Source organism: Rana temporaria, chromosome 2 (assembly GCF_905171775.1).
Source record: "Rana temporaria chromosome 2, aRanTem1.1, whole genome shotgun sequence".
NCBI lineage: Eukaryota > Metazoa > Chordata > Amphibia > Anura > Ranidae > Rana > Rana temporaria.
The window spans coordinates 363,446,151-363,468,401 of record NC_053490.1 but is presented as its reverse complement, the minus strand read 5'-3'; the positions used below and the strand labels follow the sequence as shown (position 1 = coordinate 363,468,401).

Sequence of the window (22,251 nt, the reverse complement as noted above, 5' to 3'; positions counted from 1 at the left end):
ATTAATACAAATTTTTACCTGGGGGGCCCAAACTTTCGATCCCCGATGTATAAGGTTGTATTCTTGGTTATATTAAACACTCCATGTTCAACAGACAAACATGTCTTGTCTCGTTGTGTGCTTGTGAGCAGCTGGAATATCTAATATCTATATCCAGACTGATAGGAAGCGGTATATGACGGAAGCACTCTTGTATATAATTATTTATAGTTATTTATTATATTATAATTTATGATTTTGTGTTTCAAACTTTATCATACCCGGGATGTCTACTAGACTCTTGTTTGGACAGATTTAAGTGAGTTATTCTTAAGAATTACAGGCCTACAATATAAAACACCAAATTTCCATGTAAAATAATGGTACTGCTTTCAGCACCTAAAATCTGAAAGAATCATTCAGCCAAGGAGGTTAAAGGGGTTGTAAAGACAAAAATATTTTCCTCTTAAATTAAAGTCTGACAGTAGCTGATAAAATAAAAAGTAATGTTTTGCATTATAACTAGTTTGATACCTGTTGAAATCGAGCTGTTTAATTCACCTCCGTCACTCCTGAATCATTATTCTCACTGACTTCCTGGTTTGCGGTGCGCATTCATTCTTGCTACATCACGGGCTAATGGGAACTACAGTTCCCATTAGGCTTAGCCTCCATGCCTGTGAGGGATAAGAGAGCATCTTCACGCAGAGCTGTAGTCATAGGGAGGGGGTGAGCACATTCTGCTTTCCACCATGCAAAACGGCTCAGATGCTGATGAAAAGCAAGAAGAGGAGAGACAGGAAATGGCATTTTCAAACCTGGATTACTGTATTTTGGAGGTCAAAAGGAAAAACGAGGTAAGTGATATTTAAATGCTCTAGCTTACAGCAATCAATTGATCTAATAAAAAAATAAACCTTTAGTGTTCCTTTAAGGCCGTGTCAGATCATTTTAGATTGAAGCTAGCTCGGGGGCATGTGAGTTGGGGCAGTGGAATTCCTATACCGATCGCCCACGGGAGACTTGCCCATAGTTGTCAAACTCCTGCATTAGGTTGGGTAGTGATATGGCTGGTTTCGTAAGTGGCACTTCGTTCGTGTCACTGTACAGCAGCGTGGTGTGTTGTGCTGCTGTACAGAGACATGCGATCCTGTGCATTGAGATAAAATGCAGAATCTCTGCTCTGGGCAGCTCTGGTCTGCATTTCTGTGTGAATATGACACACAGAAAATAATTGCTTTCTGTGTGTCCTAGCTGAGACTGGTGTGCTGAAGAAAAATACTGGTCATGTGTAAATGGGCCCCAACTCTTCAGGTATGTTCACCCAGTGCAAACATGCATGTTTGTACAATAATTGTTAGTAAAAAAAAAAAACTGGTCAATGGCCAGATCACACTATTTATTTATTTATTTATTAAAATTCTTAAAAGTACAAAATGGTACAAAACGCAGTCAGTTACCCGTAGGCCTCGATGCGCCGAGAACAACAATACAGCAACAACCAAAAACCTAGGCTCCGTAAACTCTAATTTTAAACTAATTCCATCATAACAAGTAGTGTTATAGTAGACAATAGCAAGCTCTGGCATCTCTTTCTATCCATTGCAGCTTTTCAACGGCAAGGTTTGCAGTAAATGACACTACCTTCATCAAAATTTTCACTGTGGTATAAGATGGCACTGGAATGTTCTTGCTCAGTGAAATACTTTATTAATTAGTTGGTTGCCTCCCAAAAATGATGGCAATGGCCTTTATAAAAATGTTCTGAATGAGATTAAATAATTATTGACATAGACATTGACTAAACCTTGCTGGTGTGGATGACTAAAAACAGCCTGGAAAATATGCTTTCCACTTTAGCCTGAAAAATATGCATTTTAGTGAACTTTCACACTGAGGTGCTTCTAAACTGCCAGTAAAACACTGAGCGCATTTTCAGGCATTTTTGAGGTGCTTTTTTTTTGCGCTCCAAACATGCTGCTTGCAGGACTTTTTTCACCGCCCCAGTGTGAAAGCATTCATTGATTTTAATGGAAATATGTTTTCGCAAACTTTTAAGTCGCTTTTTTGAGTGCGAAAGCACATGAAAAGCGCCTCAGTGTGAAAGGAGTTTTAAACAGAAGTCATTTTGTATATATAAAAAAAAAAAAAAAATTATAAACTAGAACTAGGTATTTTAGGCAGGTGTGAAAAAATGCTGTAAATTAAGAATGCTTTCAGAAATAAAAATTTTGAACGATTTTTTTTTTATCAAATAACACAATTTGCCTTCAAAACAGCATTAATACTTCAATTCTTCTAGGTACACTTGCACACCATTTTTGAAGAAACTCGGCAGGTAGGTTGTTCCAACCATCTTGTAGAACTAACCACAGATCTTCTGTGGATGCAGGCTGCCTCAAAATCCTTCTGTCTCTTCATGTAATTCCACAGAGTCCGATCTCCACATCATAGAGTCTGTCTGGGGTTACATGAAGAGACAGCAGGATTTGAGGTAGCCCGCATCCACAGAAGATCTGTGGTTAGTTCATTTTTTCACACCCGCGTAAAACTTTTGCACAGTGCTGTGTATATATACAGTTGTGCTCATAAGTTTACATACCCTGGCAGAATTTATGATTTCTTGGCCATTTTTTACCCTGGTCAAAAGTTTACTTACCCTGGTGATTTTGGTCTGATAACATGCACACAGGTTGACACAAAGGGGTTTGAATGGCTATTAAAGGTAACCATCCTCACCTGTGATCTGTTTGCTTGTAATTAGTGTGTGTTCATAAAAGGTCAGTGAGTTTCTGGACTCCTGACAGACCCTTGCATCATTCATCCCGTGTTGCACTGATGTTTCTGGATTCTGAGTCATGGGGAAAGCAAAAGAATTGTCAAAGGATCTGCGGGAAAAGGTAGTTGAACTGTATACAACAGGAAAGGGATATAAAAAGATATAAGGAATTGCGAATACCAATCAGCAGTGTTCAAACTGTAATCAAGTGGAAAATGAGGGGTTCTGTTGAAACAAAACCACAGTCAGGTAGACCAACTAAAATTTCAGCCACAACTGCCAGGAAAATTGTTTGGGATGCAAAGAAAAACCCACAAATAACTTAAGGTGAAATACAGTACTCTGAAAACGTGGTGTGGCTGTTTCAAGATGCAAAATAAGGAGGCACTTGAAGAAAGATGGGCTGCATGGTCGAGTTACCAGAAGAAAGCCATTACTATGCAAATGCCACAAAGTATCCCGCTTACAATACGCCAAACAGCACAGAAACAAGCCTCAAACCTTCTGGCACAAAGTAATTTGGAGTGATGAGACCATAAACGCTACATTTCGAGAGGAGTCAACAAGGCCTATGATGAAAGGTACACCATTCCTGCTGTAAAACATGGAGGTGGATCGCTGATGTTTTGGGGATGTGTGAGCTGCAAAGGCACAGGAAATTTGGTCAAAATTGATTGCAAGATGAATGCAGTAAGTTATCAAAAAATACTGGAGGAATATTTGCATTCATCAGCCAGAAAGCTGCGCATGGGACGTCCTTGGACATTCCAACATGACAATGATCCAAAACACAAGGCCAAGTCGACCTGTCATTGGCTACAGCAGAATAAAGTGAAGGTTCTTGGGTGGCCATCTCCTGACCTCAATATCATTGAGCCACTCAGACAGCCCAAGAATTTACAGGAACTGGAGGCTTTTTGCCAAGAGGAATGGTCAGCTTTACCATCTGAGAAGATAGAGAGCCTCATCCACAAACACCACAAAAGACTTCAAGCTGCCATTGATGTTAAAGGGGGCAATACACTGTATTTCTGTTGTGATTATGATTTAACTACTTAAGGACTGCCTCCTGCACATTTATGTCGGCAGAATGGCACGGCTGGGCACAGGCACGTACCTGCACATCCCCTTTAAGTGCCCAGCCGTGGGTCGCAGGCGCGCGCCCACGACCCGGTGCAAAGCTCCGTGACCGCGGCCGCAAGACCCGAGGACCCGATCGCCGCCGATGTCACGCGATCGGTCACAGGAGCTGAAGAACGGGGAGAAGTGTGTGTAAACACACCTTCCCCGTTCTTCACAGTGGCAATGTCACTGATCGTCTGTTTCCTGATATAGGGAAAGGCGATTAGTGATGTCACACGTCCAGCCCCACCCCCTACAGTTAGAAACACATCTGAGGTCACACATAACCCCTACAGCGCCCCCTAGTGGTTAACTCCTGAACTGCAATTGTCATTTTCACAGTAAACAATGCATTTTTATAGCATTTTTTGCTGTGAAAATGACAATAGTCCCAAAATTGTGTCAAAATTGTCCGATGTGTCTGCCATAATGTCGCAGTCACGCTAAAAAATCGGTGATCACCGCCATTAGTAGTAAAATAAAAAAATATTAATAAAAATGACATCCCCTATTTTGTAAACGCTATAAATTTTGCGCAAACCGATCGTTAAACGCTTATTGCGATTTTTTTTTACCAAAAATATGTAGAAGAATACGTATCGGCCTAAACTGAGATTTTTTTTGTATATATATATCTTTTTTTGGGGTATTCATTATAGCAAAAAGTAAAAAATTTAGATTTTTTTTTTAAATTGTCGCTCTGTTTTGTTTATAACGCAAAAAATAAAAACCGCAGAGGTGATCAAATACCACCAAAAGAAAGCTCCATTTCTGGGGAAAAAAAAGGACGCCAATTTTGTTTGGGAGCCACATCTCACGACCGCGCAATTGTCAGTTAAAGCGACGCAGTGCCGAATCGCAAAAACTGGCCAGGTCCTTTACCTGCATAATGATCCGGGTCTTAAGTGGTTAAAAAGAGTAAACATAGTTGATTGATAATAAATGGCTTCAGCCAAACACTAACCATGAGTGAAAGAAAAGTTGTTGTGTTATCATTCATATTCTCTGAAAAATGGCCAAGAAATCAAAGATTCGGCCAGGGTATGTAAACTTATGAACACAACTGTACTTTTATATTGGAGTGTTTCTTGTCTATGGGAAATTAAGTCATAAATATCCCATTGAAATGCATAGGGGTTTAACCCTTTTCTTCTCTATCTAAAACTAAAAATACAGTTTGGATTTGAAGTAGATATACACACATAGTGTTCTATGCATGAAAACAATTTGCTGTGCAGATGTCCTAAGCAGGCCCAATATTTATAATATGATTATCTCGGCGGTATTGTCAGATGTTTTTTCACCTTAATGCATCCTATGCATTAGGGCAGGGGTGTCCAAACTTTTTTCAAAGAGGGCCAGATTTGATGAAGTGAACATGCGTGAGGGCCGACCATTTTGACTGACATTCTTTGGACCATTAAATTTGGTCTAAGTGAGTTCCTCCTAGCACTAATACACTGCCCAACAATTATCTTGCCTTTGTGGCTGTGTGTGCTAAAGAGATGAGCTTGGGCGTGATATTTGGATATATGTATATCTTTTGTGGCCCCAAAAATCCCCAGGCGCCGCTCAAGACTATGGATGAGTTTCGGCCGGTTATTTGGATATACCATATTTATCGGCGTATAACACGCACCTTCACTTCAAGAGGGAAGTTTCAGGAAAAAATGTAAATTTTAGTAAAGAACTGAGAAGCAAAATAAGGGTCAGTGCCCATCAATGCAGCCTAATCAGTGTTCATATGCAGCCTCACCATTGCCACGAATGCAGCCTTATTATTGCCGTGAATGCAGCCTCACCATTGCCATCAGAGCAGCCTGATCGATGCCCATCTGCATCCTCGGAGGGGGCAGGAGGAGCGCCAATAGATTACATACAGAAGAACCTCATGTTTACTCTGTGGCCTCTTTAATACAAAGTCCCGCCTCCTATGATAGACAGAACAGTCGTCCAATGACAGCCCAGGAGATAGGACTTCCTATTACAGACGCGGCAGAGTAAACAGGAGATTCTCCTTTATGTAATCTGACAGCGCTTGTCCAGCTCCCTCCCTGTCCCCTCAGAGGCAACGCCGATATATACGGTATATATCTTTTGCGGCCCTGGGGGCCACAAAAGATATATATATCCAAATTACAAGGGGGGCCGCATGAAACCGGAACGCGGGCCGCAATTGGCCCGCGGACTGGACTTTGGACATGCCTGCATTAGGGTGAAAAAACATTTACCTTTACAACCCCTTTAAAAAAGTGCTTTATGGGCACTAAGTAATGCTGATAATATAGGAACTACATACATTAGGGAAGAAGAAAGAAAACTGACAGGGATCCCAAAAGTTAACCAAACCCAAGAACAAAAATGTCATACATTGCTTACAAGTCCTTATATGATATGGTGGGCACATTTGTGTTAATTGTTCACATTAAGATTTTTTTTTTTAGCAAGTACAGTAAATGCTCATTGATTGTGTCCGAAATGCAATGTCTTTGCCCATTTCAAGTGAGATAAACTGGGAACACCTGTATCACTACCACCACCAATTAATGGATTAGAACAAAGGCAGAATGTAGCCACCCTAGGATGAGAAGGGTGTTCTTTCCAGGATAAACAGGTGCCACCCCCCCCCCCCCTGATATCTATGCGCCCGGCTCCTAATCTCTATGCAGAGCGCCGAATGCATACTGTTCTACTGTTTTTCTTTTCTTTTTTCATGTGAAGCACGTGATTAGGATGGGCTCAGGGCACAGAGCACCCACTTGTGAAAATAGCAAACCAACATTTGCTATTGACTTCCTGCTTCTCCACCCGGCCAATCAGGACTGGAAGCAGGTCCTGAGACCGGATTAGCCGGGAGAAGAACCGACCGGATTTGCCGGGAGAAGAAGCCGCCCGGGACCTGGATGGGGTTGGGGGTGCATTGTTTGCCACACAAAAAATGAAGCACCAGCCACCACTGCTCCTGGTACAGAGGTTTTACAACACAAAATTAAACAGGTTTATTAAAGCGGTGTTCCGCCCCAAATTTTTTTTATTTAAATCAAGCAGCTACACATACTACAGCTGCTGGCTTTTAATATTAGGACACTTACCTGTCCTGGAATTCAGCAATGTCAGCACCCGCAGCTGATGTTTCCATCAGCTGTCGGGTGCTGCGCTACCATTGCGGGTAAGGGAACCTGGCAGTGTAGCCTTTCGGCTTCACGCAAGGAACACTACTGCCCATGCGCAAGGCCCACTCTTCTCTCCTACTGGCCTGGTGGCCGGGGAAGGAGGAGGGAGCCCCGCAGTGACGTTACGGGCCCTGGCTCTGCCTTGAAGCATTCAGTATGGCATGACTCATAAGGCCATGGTATGCACCTTGTGCTAAACATGTCATATTTTAATGAGTTAAGTTGTGTTGGACTAGGTAAGGCTTTTGAGCTGTAAGGGTTTGATTTACTAAAGGAAAATAGGCTGTTAATTGCACATTGCAAAGGATTTTTCCCCAGTGCTTAGTGAATGTGGTGAAGTTTCACTTTGCAAGTCATAACAAATTATGTGCACCGATGGAAGCTAGCAGAGCTAGCAGAGCTTCACCTCATTCACTAAGCTCTGGGGAAAATTGTGTTCATATTGTGAAGTAAATGCTTCAGCCACTTTCCTACGTGCCAGCAGATATTCAGTTTAACTGACAGAGCTGTCTCAGTTCACAAATATGTCCTATAGCCATGAATTCCAGGTGATGGCAGCCTGTATTTTGAGGTATTTATGCTTTTTTTTATTCCGTCTCTTTTTTTGGCAAGAGTTGCATGCGATGGCAAACATTGTACAAGAGGCAATGTAATCAATCTGATAAACCAATTTGTGCAAAGGAGTATTTGGTTTGATTGACAAGAACAAATTACTGTTGATATGTTGTTTTGACACAAAGTGGTTTGGAGCAGTCCACTGGATGTGTACATGATCTAGGAAACAATGTCTCAGGTACCATTTAGTGAACCTTGCTCCTGAATAATCCCATTGTGAGGATGCTAGCAGTTGCATTTTGCATGATGTTTTGGACTCTTCTTTGCAAAGGGCTTTACAGTGTCTGAGGAAATCTGATGCTAACCAGACCTACAGCATAGTCTGCCTTTCCAAACAAAAAGAGAGACAATTTCAAGTGGACATGCCAGAGTTCTAGAAAGAAAGCTTGCCACCATTACCTAGCTTGCCCCTCAGAAGTTCCATCTTTCCCACCTTCTTTGACAAATTCCTTGTCATAGAAAAAAAATGAAAATTCAAACACTTTTTGCAGTGTTTTAATAGACCCTGCAACCATTATCAACTGCCTCAAAACAGTGGACTACATATCATCTACCAGTGGCAATATGTGCATTTTTTTTCTTAGGAGCCTGTAAAGCATCGCACTCACCATCAGCAGATCGTGAGTGCAATGCCAGGCTCCCTACAGACAGTAGGTAGAGCTGTCTGCCTGTACCTCTAATAGAGACAGGTAGTTACTGAATTGTAGGAAGATCAATGCAATATGAGCAAACTCACCTGCACTCTTGCGGTTCATTGAGAACTACAACCTGTCAGCTGCAATGACAATTCTGTGAATGAATGAAGTGGCTGTGTGGTGGGGCCGCACTGTATTTGAATTGTGACAGCAGGTGTGGGGAGAAGATCCTCTGCCCGCTGTCACAAGCAGGGATCAGGTCTGGGGGGTGGCAGGTGATGTTAGAGTATAAATCTGGCTGTAATGTAACATGTTACTAATGGTGAACCTACCCTTTAAGCGTGAAAGTCATCCTTATCATTAAAATTACAATAAAGGCACCTTTAACCCAGCCATAGACTGATCGAAATGTGGGTGGTTCAGCAGGCTGGTTGTACTAAAGTTGACCTATCAATCACTTTCAGTACAATTAACCTGTTGGGTTTTCTTTGTTTGATCACTGCCTGTGGCTGTAGCCGCCAGCAATGATCATTGTATTCTGATGGCTGTAAAATTTCCTGCTGTCAGAATACTATAGACAGTGTTGATGGGGGAATCAAGCAATTTTCTTTTAATTAAACTCAAGGTTGAATAAAGAAAATTGCATAATGTATGGTCTGCCTTAGGGCTCTTTCACACGGGTGGCCCGTTCAGATCCGCCTGCCAGTTTTTTAGGCGGACCTGAACGGGTGCTCCGTGCTCCTCTATGGAGCCGCGGATGTCAGCAGTGACATGCCCTCTGACATCCGACCCGCTCCGATCCGCCAAAGTGTGACAGAGAAAAAACCTACTTTTCCATCCGTCTGGCGGATCGGATCAGGTGAACACGGACAGACGGTGACAGACGGTCCGTGTTCATCCGATCCCCCCATAGGGGAGAGCGGAGAAAAGACAGGGTGGTCCCTGCACAGTGTGCGGAGACAGCCCTGTCATCCGCCGGCTCAGCGGGGATCAACGGAGCGATCCGCCCCGTGTGAAAGGGGCCTTATGCTGCATTCTCACCTGAGCAGCGCGATTTTCAGGCATTTTTATTTGAGCATTTTTTGTGTGCATATACAAGCATTTTAAATGTGTATTCAAGCCTACCTAGGCAATTTCCAATTTACTTTGTTCCCCTCCCCAGAGCAGTTTTATCTATTCTTTAATCAATGTGAAAATACTTATGCGATGCAACGTGTAAACAATTAACAAATTGATAGGTAATAGCTGTTACTAGATAAATAAAACAGAGAACAGCTGTGACCATTAAAAAAGTGTACTCAAAAACACTAAAACATAAAGTGAAAAATAGTGTAAATGGTGCTGTAACGGTCACCACCGCTTACGACCTTCCATCAACCCACGACAGCTTCAGACACTCCAACCATCCAGCAGACCCGAACCATTCCATAAGAATTCCCTCAATAACAAGACTTGCTCTGTTACTGGTTTCAAATGCAAGACAACTTTAATGGCCAGCTCTCAGCTTTTAAACAGTTACAGCATGTTACAGTACTCAAAGGAACAAAACCACACCCCACCCATACATCACACGATGAGCTTCAATCCCATTCTTTTAGATAATTACATAGAGGAGTTAATTATCCCCCAGACGTTACGTCTCCGACAATAAGTCATTCACCTGCACAATCCACATTGCACAGACGTCTGACCTTTAGAGTCACAACACATCTATCATCAATAGCACACAATGAAAGGTCTTTCAGAAGCCTGACTCAATTAACAACTCACTAGCCAGGGCTAATCATTGAAAAGAGTCATTATTGACCGGTATGGTCAGAATATTCTTTACAGACATTAAAGAATATATGGTAGATTACTGTCCATGTTAAAACAATCCAATATATGTCTCTTTATTTCCTGGCTCAATCTGTGCCCAAAAGTGACTCCTGTTACAGGTGCGTTTATTCTATTCCATATAAAGAAAAATATGTGCGAACCCAAGAGGATAAGGTTTAAAAAAAAAAAAGTGTTGAGGTGAAAAGAATAACAAAAAATAGTAAAAAGGTTATGCACAGAGTCCATCCACGAAGAGCCTGATGATTCTCCTATAAATCATATAAAGATCTTAAACTTTTGGAAAAACAAAAGGGGCCTGTCCACTGCCTTCAGGTGTAATGGCCGCTCACCTCAGGAATTGACCATCAGGTCAAACAGCGCTCATAAGATGAATGGTAAGGGATCTCTTTCAGCCTCTGGGTCCCAGAGTCCACAAATGTTTTCACTGATCCATCTGTGTATTGGTGTGTGAAATCCTTTAAGCTCCCAAAAGTCAGTTTTACTTAAAGTAAAAGAAAAAATTCACAGCACAATATGCTGATAAAAGCCGTATTTATTAAGGGCCGGTTCACACCACATGCAGTCCTGTGCGTTTTTTTTTCTACATCAAAAATGCATGGAATGTAGGTTATATGGTCTTTAATGGCATAGTTCACACTGGTGCTTGCAGTTTCAGTGCGTTCCAGAGAAAAAAGTAGAACATGCTGCATTTTTTCTGCCCTGGACTGTACTGGGACGCTGTAAAATGCATCAAAAAGGCACTGGAACACACATGTCCTTATGGGATAGCAGACGGGAATACCCTTAACACTTTAATAAATAAATAAATAAAAGACAACAGACCACTGTTGGATGTTAAAGGCCGCAGTTATTTAATATTGGTTTTCAAAATATTGTGATAAATATTATCAACAAAATATAAATAAATAAGCATAAAAGTAAAGCATTAAAGCTAACCTAGCCACTACGGCTCAGGCTGCCAACACAATTACCCAGATAGCACACTAGTCCCCCTTTGCTGTTAAAAACCTTATTTTTTCTCTTTTTTTTAATAAAGCAAAGGTGACACTACCACATAAGAAATAACCGCGACAAGGTATCTTCTGAAAATAGGGGGGGGGGGGGTAGGAGGGGAAGAACACCACAGCGCCAAGTCTTCTGAGGTGAATGAGCCTGGGCTGGACGGAACCCGCTTTAAATAGCCCAGAACGGGCTAAAAACCCACTGGTTCTGACTGGTTTGAACTGACCCTTCCCGGGCTTTAGCCCAGGAGGGGTCACCCAAAGTTCAAAGAACCTGCCAAAATTCCCCCAGAAAGGTCACCTGGGGGACAATTGACTAAATGTAAACTGACCTTTCCCGGGCATTCTATTCAGGCCCAGGAAAGGTCACCCAAAGGCTACTAATCTATTTTCCTCACAGGGGGGGGGGAAACCCCCCTCCCAGGAGAAAATACTGTCCCCCGTCGCTCTCCCATGAGGAAAAGGGGGCTATAATTGCCCCTTTTCCTGTCATTTAAGTATAGGAAAAAAGAGGATGGAAAAAATGCAACGGACTGCATCAGAAACGCAAAAAAAAACCCACATAAAAAGCTGTACAGGACTGCATGAAAGACGTGCCAAAAACGTGCATGCAGAAAAGCATCTGCAACGCATACGGACTGCGTTTCTATGGTGTGAACTGGCCCTAAAACCAAAGATAATCTGCTCACTTGTAAACCAAAAAAAAACATGCATAGGGTATTAAAACAGGATGAACTGCCTTCTCACCGCACTTCCGAAGCCAGGGTGGAGCCAGTGACGTCTGTTCCGGTGACTCCGATTCCTGAAAGTATGGTGAGGAGGTAATTCATCCTGTCTTGCTACCCTATGTGAGTTTTTTGGTTTACATGTAAGCAGATTATATTTGGTTTTCATAAATATGGCTGTTTCCTTTAACATTGAGTAAAATTGACTTTTGGGAGCTTAAAGGATTTCTTACACCAATATGCAGATGGATCAGTGGAAGCAGGGCAGGACTTAGGGTGGTGGGGGCCCCTGGGCTTAATAATCGAAGGGGCCCCCTGCAGCAGAGAGGGGGGGGGTGACCGCCAACCGGTCATAGTTGTTGAGAGCGGGGGGGGGGGGGCAGTGCACAGAAATGTTTGCGATTGCTGCGAAATTGTGGGAGGGGATTGCCGCGAAATTGTGGGAGAGGATTGCGGAGAAAATTCCGTGAGGGAGTTGCCGCAATTGCTGCGAACGGGGGGTTGCCACGATTGAGCCTGGGGCCCCCTATTGTCAAGCCCAATGGTAAGTCCTGCCCTGAGTGGAAGGATTTGTGGGACCCAGATACTGTTGGTAGAAAGTGACCCAGAGGCTGAAGGAGATCCCTTACCATTCATCTTATGAGCGCTGTTTGACCTGATGGTCAATTCCTGAGGTGAGCGGCCATTACAACTGAAGGCTGTGGACGACAAAGTTTAACATCTTTATATGATTTATAGGAGAATCATCTGGCCCTTTGTCGATGAAACTTTATACAATTTTTTGTGTTTGGTTTTTGTTATTTTGTTATTCTTTTCACCTCAACATTTTGTGCACACAATAATTTGTAAACCTTATCCTCTTGGGTTTGCACACATTGCTCTTTATATGGAATAGAATAAGTGCACCATTTACACTATCTATTTTTTAATGTCCGCTTGTACAGTTGATTACATGCATATCCTTATTATTGGACCAGACAAGACTGTTTTTTAACTTAAAGCGGAGTTCCGCTTTAAATTTTAAGTCAGCAGCTACAAATACTGCAGCTGCTGACTTTTAATATTAGGACACTTCCCTGTCCAGGTTGCCCGTGATGTCAGCACCCAAAGCCGATCTGTCCCTCGGCTCTTGGATGCTGCTGCTGCTACCTTTGGTAAGGGATTTGGGAAGTGAAGCCTTGCAGCTTCACTTCCTGGTTCCTTACTGCACATGTCCATGCTGTCTTCTGGGACCTGTGTGTCTCCCAGAAGGCAGCTTGGGGGACCGGAGATGGCGTAGATCGCCAAGGACGAGTCTGGGAGGCCAGAGTTACATCACCAGTGCTGTACTCTGCTGTAGCTTTTAGTAAAAGAGGGGGGGGGGGGGAAGGTCCACTGTAAGTGGAGAAAAAAAGATTTTTATTATTTGGTCATACTAGTGATACTAGTATGAAAAAATTACCTCTGAATGGAGACAGACCATCTTGCCTTCTGCAGTTTTTAATTTGTTGGTGATAGCTTACATAGATAACAAGGTAACAATTCAACACTGAGGCAAAAGTTACTTTGTTGCATTCAAGAGGTTGTAAACTCTAAATTTGGCCATACATGGATTAAAGTTCAGCCGGTTCAACAGGATCCATGTATGGGTAGGCTGTACCCAAGTCGATCCATCGGGTATAACCAGCCTGTTGGATTTTTTTATATGCAATTACTGCCAGTGACTAGATCTACTAGCAGTGATCATTGTGTTCTCCTGACGAGGAAGGATACCCAGGCCTCTCCTCCAGCAGAACACAATAGCGCTGCTGGAGGCACTTCCTCATCCACACTGACTTTTATGATGGGGGGAATCAAGTGATTTCCTCTCCTTCCACCCATGGTGGAAGCAAAGAAAATCAAATCATCTATAGACTGCTTTAGGCTAGGCATAGGTGGGTGTTTTTTTTTTTATTATCAGCCAGTGGGCTAATAAAAAAAAACAAAAAAAATGATTTCTCCATCCACACAATCAAAGTGGAGAGAGGAAACCTCCCGGCTTTGTTATTTTATTCTGACAGCAGGGACTCCTCTGCTGTCAGAATACATTGATTAACATTGCAGCTGATTGGCTGCATGTGCTAATCGTATGAAAACTTTCCAACATCCCCTTTGAGAGAAACCAATCATTAGATTGACTTCTCTTGAGCGGGTACGGCCATAGATGGTTCGAAATGCGCCTGGGTCCCTGCTTAACCGTATTTTTTTCAATACATCCATTGCAAGCTTAAGGACATTACCTATTTATTTTTTAGGGATTTTAAGAATCTGACATGCAGTGCTTCTAACTCAAGATTATTTGATATGAGGTGCAATACAGGTTTGAAAGCATTGGGAGCACTGAACTACATTCTTATCAATGTGTTGAAGGGTACTGAAGTAGGTAGACTGATATCGCAAGTATGTGCATGTAACATCGTCCCAGGAGTCAGGAAAAATACCAGAACATCTGAAGGTAGTGTGTAATGACTTTATATAATAGTAGCTTTGGGCAAGATCATATGGAGAGTATATGCTAAATCTAGCCCTGTTAGCTCTCAATACATGATGCTTTGAGATTTAAAGAAATGTTTTTCTCCTGTCACATTAGGAAGATTTTTATTATTTGGTCATACTAGTGATACTAGTATGAAAAAATTACCTCTGAATGGAGACAGACCATCTTGCCTTCTGCATTTTCACTTGTTGGAGATAGCTTACAAAGATAACAAGGCAACAATTCAACACCAAGGCAAAAGTTACTTTGTTGCATTCAAGAGGTTGCAGACTCTAAATTCAGCCATACATGGATTGAAATTATGCTAAAGCAAATTGTTGTGATAATATCATGGCTGTGACACGGCAGCAGGGTGCACAGATCTCCCAACAATGTTAGTCATAGTTTGCAAATCAAGCAGAATTGCTATAGACGAGGAAGAGCTGCACACATCGGAACCTCATGCTCTGAAGTAATAATACTCAAAAATATTGTAAAACTAATGCCACGTACACACCGATCGGTTCATCCGATGAAAACGGAATGATGGATTTTTTCGTCAGATATCCGATGAAGCTGACTTTCATCAGTCTTGCCTACACACCATCAGTTAAAAATCCGATCGTGTCCAACGCGGTGACGTAAAACACAACGACATGCAGAGAAAAATTAAGTTCAATGCTTCCGAGCATTTATCGACTTGATTCTGAGCATGCATGGAATTTTTGACCGATGGATTTCCCCACAGACGATCGTTTTTTTTCTATCAGTTTTTTAACCATCAGAGAATTTTAAAACTGGTTCTATTTTTTTTCACTGATGGGAAAAAAAACGATGGGGCCCACACACCATCGGACCATTTTCATCAGACGAACCGATCGTGCGTACAGGGCATAACACAAACATTTCTAAGTTTAAAGCAGTAAGGCTCCATTCACATCTAGGCGGACGAAATCGCGGCATTTGTCGCCGCAAATCGCGGTACAAATAGCGGCCTTTTGTACCGCGATTTGCGGTATTGTCCGCCTAGATGTGCCCCAGATTGACCCCCTCTATGGAGATGCTTCCCATCTCCTAGCCGAACGCCGAAAGACGCCTGAAAAAAAGGTCCGGCGTGGAGATGTGAACCATCTCCATAGAGGGAAATGTGTCACCAGCCCTCTGGCGCCGGCGGCGTAGCGCTACAGGCGTAAAAACTCCTAGATGTGAATGGGGGCTAACTCTATCTTTTGTTAGGGTAGGTTATCAAAAATGGTAGGATGACCAAATAGCTGGTAAAAGAAGCTTCAGACTGTCTGGGATGGGGGGCAATTAAAAAGCACCTCAAGCAGTTCATATCGAACTGTTTTGGCCCTAGATGTTTTGGGTCACATCATGACAGATGGGCATGTGCGCTTTCAATGTCCATTTGGGGGTTGGTGGTGGATGGTTTGAATTGTTAGCCAATAAGAATTTACCAATTAATCACCATACAGCACAGCAAATTTAATTTATGTAAATATATACTTTTAAACGTCCTGGAAGAATCACGATTAACCAAATCAATTAATGTGTCTCATCATATGACAAACCATCCTAGTCCTTGTCACAAAATACAACTTCACATGTGTAGAGAATGTATATAACACACAAGCCAAAGCTTATTTTTTTTTTTAATGTTGGTTAGTATAAAAGGTAAATCATCTGTCAAATTTTTATTGCAGCATTTGTCAGGACTGTGGAGATTATCCATTGTTTGCTGTCCCCGTGACCACTTGTCATTAGGGCAGGTAGTGAGAGAACTCTTATGCCGCGTATACACACGACCATTTTTTATGACGTGAATTTTTTTTTTTAATGTCATTAAAAACGATCGTGTGTGGGCTCCAGAGCATTTTCCTCAACGTGAAAAATGGGCATTAAAAATTTTGAACATGCTTTAAATTTTCGCGTCGTTTATAATGTCGTTTTTCACGTTGTGAAAAATGATCGTGTGTAGGCTTTAATGACGGGAAAAAAACACGCATGCTCAGAAGCAAGTTATGAGACGGGAGCGCTCGTTCTGGTAAAACTAGTGTTTGTAATGGAGATAGCACATTCGTCACGCTGTAACAGACTGAAAAGCACGAAGACTGAAAAGCGTGAATAGTCTCACACCAAACTTTTACTAACACAAAATCAGCAAAAGTATCCCAAAGGGTGGCGCCATCTGAATGGAACTTCCCCTTTATAGTGCTGTCGTACGTGTTGTACATCACCGCGATTTGCTCCAGCATTTTTTTTCACGATTGTGTGTGTATGCAAGGCAGGCTTGACAAGAATCATGTTGAGAAAAACATTGTTTTTTCTAGGACATGAAAAACGGTCGTGTGTACGCGGCATAACAAAGAGAACAATAAAAAATCTGAGGCCTTGTACACACGACCGAACATGTCCGCTGAAACTGGTCCGCCGACCAGTTTCAGCGGACAGATCTGATCGTGTGTACTGGCAGTGGTTAGCGGACAGATTTCCAGCGGACAAATGTTTCTTAGCATGCTAAGAAACGTGTCCGCTGGAAAGCTGTCCGGCGAACATGTCCGCTGGTTAGTACGTCTAACCAGCGGACCGAAATCCCGCGCATGCGTCGAATTGATTCGACGCATGCGTGGAAGCATTGAACTCGTGCAAGAAAGAACGTCAGTGTCATCTACATCACCGCGTTCTCTGTCCGTGCGGATTTCGGTTTGATGGTGTGTACAGCCATCAGACCGAAATCTCTGAGCGGACATGTCCGATGAAAACGGTCCGCGGACCGTTTTCATCGGACATGTCCGCTGGTGTGTACGAGGCCTGAGAAAGGCTCCACCACTTTCCCAATATACTAAAACTAACATGTTTTAGTACTGTTTGGGTCCACATTTGAGGGATTTCGCATGACTTATTTTCTTCCTAAAAGTGAGAGGAAATCTTCCCACTGGGGACGTACACACTAAAATAATAACGATAATAAAAAAAAAAGACAAATTTGATTTTAGTAAACCAACCCCTTGAAGTTCAGCAATCATTCCAAAAGCTCAAGATTTTGAAGTTGGAGTGTAACTCAGGCACTACAAGAATAATATATTGCTCAATTGTAGATTTTTATTAAATGTCAGCAAAGTAAGGCAACTGCTTTAAGGCTGAATTCCAGGAATACAGCCACTTTGTGAAAAGTGAAGGCATACTATGAGTTGAGCCCAAGGAGGTGCATGACATCTCCTGAACGTATTTATATCCGACATGTTTATGGCTCTGCCAGAGCATGCACTGTTATTGGGGCTGTGAGAGAGGAGATAGAGAGGCACACAGGGTAGCTATGTCTGCCCCTCCCCTTTGCTGCCCATTTAGAGAAGCCTTTGTATTTTGTAAATGAGTTCAAATACAAAGGGTTCTATGATAAGGCATGGGGAGGGAAAGATTGGGCATAGCAGCTTCACTGACTCTAATGTTGAAGATGCTTAGACCTGCAGAATCAGAGTCGGGCTCCCAGAAATACAGTGATAGCTTTCTCCAGCACAATAAAACTGTCAGATGTAAATAATAGATATAAGCCTAGGAGATGTCATGCACTTCCTTGAACTGAACTCATAGTATGCCTTCACTTTTTACCAAGGAGCTGAATTCCTGGAGTTCAGTTTTAAGTTAAAGTAACTTTACTTTTGGATGAGTGTGCATTGGTGACTACAACTCCTTGCAGCTTCACAGCCAGTTCCCTATTGCGAGAGGAGGAGCAGGGAGGAGAAGGGGGTCGAACTTCTGATGTACCTCCTCGCGGCGCTCCTGAAAAGATGCCAAATGTGGCACCGGAGGGGGGGGGAGACAGATAAGGGGAGCTTCCACTTTTGGGTGGAACTCCGCTTTAAAGATCTAGGTACTAAATAATGAAAGGTTTTACTTCCAAATAAACTTTCTATGGAAATATAATGGTAAAACCATACATATTAGCCCTGGTAGAATTTACATGCTTGTAGCTATAGAGAAGGAAGAAGTGCACCAGCCCCTCTCTCTCTCAAAAAAAAAAAAAATCCAACCCAGACATTTGAATTATTTCCCAAGAAGCCCTGGCCAGAGGGATGTCGGTCATGGTAGAGTAGGGACTACAAACGGATGTTATGGCAAGATTAAGGAAGCCCCCCTTGCTGTTTGAAGGCATTTAAAGGGGTTGTAAAGGTAAAAGTTTTTTCACCTTAATGCATTCTATGCATTAAGGTGCAAAAACATCTGCGAATTAGCGCCCCGAGCCCCCCTTTACTTACCTGACCCCTCGAAAGTCCCGCACCGCAAACGCGCTTGCTTCTCGGCTCATTCATTGGTTGGATAGAAAAAGGGTAACCGCTCAAAGAGAACCAGATAATCAGGTTCCTATAGTACGAACCTAGGGTGCAGGCAATGCAATCAGGATGCAGGTTTGAATACAAGAAAGAGCTGGGACAGCCGCACTCCAAAAAAACTTCTCCTTTTATTAAAAATGGATCACAAAATACATGCCACGGCCAAAAACAGAACAAAAAAGCTGAAGCGTTTCGCACTGTATCTCAGTGCTTATTCATAGCTAGTGTGCAAACAGTAGAATGACAGAATAAATACCTTACAACACAATAGGTGGGAGGGGGCTCTGAGAACAATTAAGTTAATCAGAGTCTCCTGTGGGTTTGGGTGTGTCTCAACAAGTAATCAAAGAGTGTCCCATACAAACCCATCATGGGTAGACAATTGTAAAATAGTGATTTGTGTATGTTGATCCAAAAAGCAAAAAAACAAGAAAAAGAAATGAATAAATGAATGGAGTAAAAAGTGAAAAATGAGAGCATATGTGGGTGAGAAAGTGGAGGTGCAAAAAAAATGTTTTGTGTGAAGAAATGTAATGTGAAAAGCAGAAAAGGAGGAAAAAAAAAAAGAAAAATTAGGTAAGTATAACATGTTTGTTATTTAAAAAAAAAAAAAAAATCTTTATATACCCTTTAACATCAGTCTTGTTAGTTCAAAGATTGCTACCCATTCAGACCTTTAAAACTGATCATGTTTTACACCTTCTGCCTGTGTGTTGGCAAATGCATCTTGCAGCCAGTCTGACAGTGGAGTCAAATGGATGTTTGTTTTCGACTGCAGTGATGACAAAAGTGGAAGTAGCAGAATTCCTTTCGAAAAGTCGTGTATTGCCAATAGAGGAGAAGTGATAACAATTTGTGACAGCTAGTACCTTCTGAAAGCAACTATATGGCAAGTGACCAAAGTGATAAAAATAGTGACAGCTGATGTAATATGGCAAATAAGTGAAGTGACAGAAATAAAGACATCTCCTTGGTAAAACGATGCAGTTCACGAGTTCATGGACTGGATGATGAGGTTGGAATATGCATAAGGAAAAATCTCCTAAGTTTGCAAAATAGTTAAAATGAAATCTTTGAGTTGGCCAACATTATCCCAAAAGTACAGCTATCACAAAGCAATGGTGAAGCCTCTTGGCATTGCAGCACTTCTAAAACGTTCAGCTATTCTTGCACCCTGAATCTGGTAACATGTCCCTTCAATGTTTATTTAATGGACGACAAGCTTCCCAAGTAAAAGTCACAACAATGTAAAAATGCTGATAAGCCATTTTCTTGCAAATCACTTGACGTTTACAACTATCTGTCTAAAGCAAACTCGCCTGATAAAGGATGCATTTCCAACCAGGCATATCAATTTTCTCTAATTTAAGGGTATTCTTAAGGGGCCGAAGAAGTTGTGCCCAGTTTAGCTTCCAGGTTTGCTTTGTATACAGATGGAGCTAGACACATAGCACTGTGGATACTCTTGCTTTAAAATACCTTCTTTTCTGCAGCTCATATTTTCTGTTGCCAGAGCTTTGTAGTGGTCCTGAGAGATGGAGATAAACTAAGCTCTAAGACCTCATAGCTTTCACCCCGAAGACTACAACCCATAACATAAGGGTTCTAGTAAGATACTAAGCCTGTATGCAACAAAAATGTTATCCCCAACATTTATTATAATACATGTTGGGAAATCTGGTCAGTTTTTGCTCTAATCTTGTTTGCCCTCTCATAACCATTTTGTCGGGAAAAAAAGACGGAAACCTAAGAAATGTCTTGTACTTTTCCTGCATCACTAATTGTTCTAATTGTGACCCTGAGATTGTGTCACTAAATGCCTACTGAATCCTGCTGTATCGGTATCCACAATCATTTTTGATTAAACAAAACACTAAGTCAATCAGATTAAATGACATCCGCGTACTGCATTTGCGCATATGTGTGATACACCAATATATCTACAGCTCCAATATTGTTTACATACAATTAGCTATCTGGCTCACAGGCCCATAATCGAAGCTTGCTTTGTGTTGTCTTATATGCATGTCATATATAATTCTCTTTCATTTAGAAGCAAAGATGAGACAGCAGAAACAATATATATCGTACATATATGTATATAGTGTATAAGCATCATATAGCGTGTTAATTTAGCAGGTCAGGAAAAAAAGGATGTATATTTCAGTAGTACCAGTACAAATTCATATCAATAGAGAAAAATAGTCACACTTTCGAGTCCAATTCATTCCCATTCCATTTGAATCATGTAAGCAAATCCAAGGTTCCGGTACTGTTTTAATATCGGTTCTTTGGACTTTGCATTGCAGATCTATACCTTGAGATGAAAATGCCTGTGCAGTGTCTATGTGCAGAGCAATTGGTGAGTGAGTGCTGTGGATGGGAGGGGGTTGGATGTTTACAAGGATGATGCAGACAAACTGCAGGTCCCACATGATGGATGTCATTGTGCTGCTAATTTTTGTGTGTATGGTGTCTTTGTGTATGTCCCAAAACAGAACAAATGATGTGTATGTAATCCCTTAAACTCATTTTTCTAAATGATGATACTGCTTCTCTGCATCAATATATGTATAAAAAACTTAACTGTTACTACAAAATAAAATTGAACAAATGTGTATTTGCTGTTGCATTCTTTTTATTTTGATCTCTACCTGCATCTATTCATGAGTTACATGGCTTTTTGTATCACATGCATAACCCTGCATAGATATCTTTCTGTACAACTACTGTGTCATTGATCTACCCCATATGCAGTGCCCATGGTATATCCCCCAGGTTATTCGCACCTATCACCGCATATATATTTGAAATGTTTTACTTTACCTGTCTTATGTTTTCCTTTGTTCCCTCTGTGCTGCTTTTGTAGCATATCCCTGGGTTACTGTTGAAGGCTAGGTATAGATGTGGTTTGTCCTCTGCATGCAGAAAGCTTCGTCCACTGCTGATCTCTTTCACATTATTGCTTCCGATGAGATGGAGGGAGGGGAGAGAGAGCAGGAGGGAGAGTGAAAAGGGACGAAAAAGAGAGGGAAGAGGGTGGAGAAAGGGGGAGGAAGAGGGAAAAAAAACAAAAGGAGGAGGGAGAAAACGAGAGATTAGATGATATGGGAGGGAGAAAGAAAGGGACAAAAGAAAAGCGTCAGTGAAGGAGGGAGGTTGTGTTTGGAAGTCATCCTTCCTGATGTTCTCTGACTCCTTGTCCTTGTTAGTCTTGATTTGCTTTTCTGCTTTCTGACTGATCCTTGCTGCAAACCTAATTGCACATTTTCTGCATTTTGCTGCTATCCCTTTCACTTATTTTATCTTCATCCCTGCACAGAAAAATGCTTTTCATTTCCCATCAAAGCATCCTTCCAATGGCTTAGGTCAGCAGTATTTCATAACCATATTCCCTATCCATAAATCTTGTGTCTTTTTCCTTGTTTTGTTTGCTTCGGATCTGCTGCATGTTTGTTGACATTGATTGGCACCATTCCCAGTATTTATAACCAAGTAAATGTTAGGCAATAGAAAGCCATGGGTCAATGACAAATGTGCAGCAAATCCTCTAATCTA

The 22,251-nt window shown here is 41.8% G+C and overlaps 1 protein-coding gene across 1 annotated transcript in view; it reads right to left on the bottom strand.

Annotated features, from left to right (window-relative positions):
• AMIGO1 (adhesion molecule with Ig like domain 1) overlaps window positions 1-22,046 on the bottom strand; it is a 35,097-nt gene extending 13,051 nt beyond the window's left edge. Inside the window, exon 1 of the mRNA XM_040337644.1 lies at window positions 21,520-22,046. The gene's annotated coding sequence lies outside the window, so the exon portion shown is untranslated. The remainder of the gene's footprint in view (window positions 1-21,519) is intronic.
• Between the last annotated feature and the right edge of the window lie 205 nt (window positions 22,047-22,251).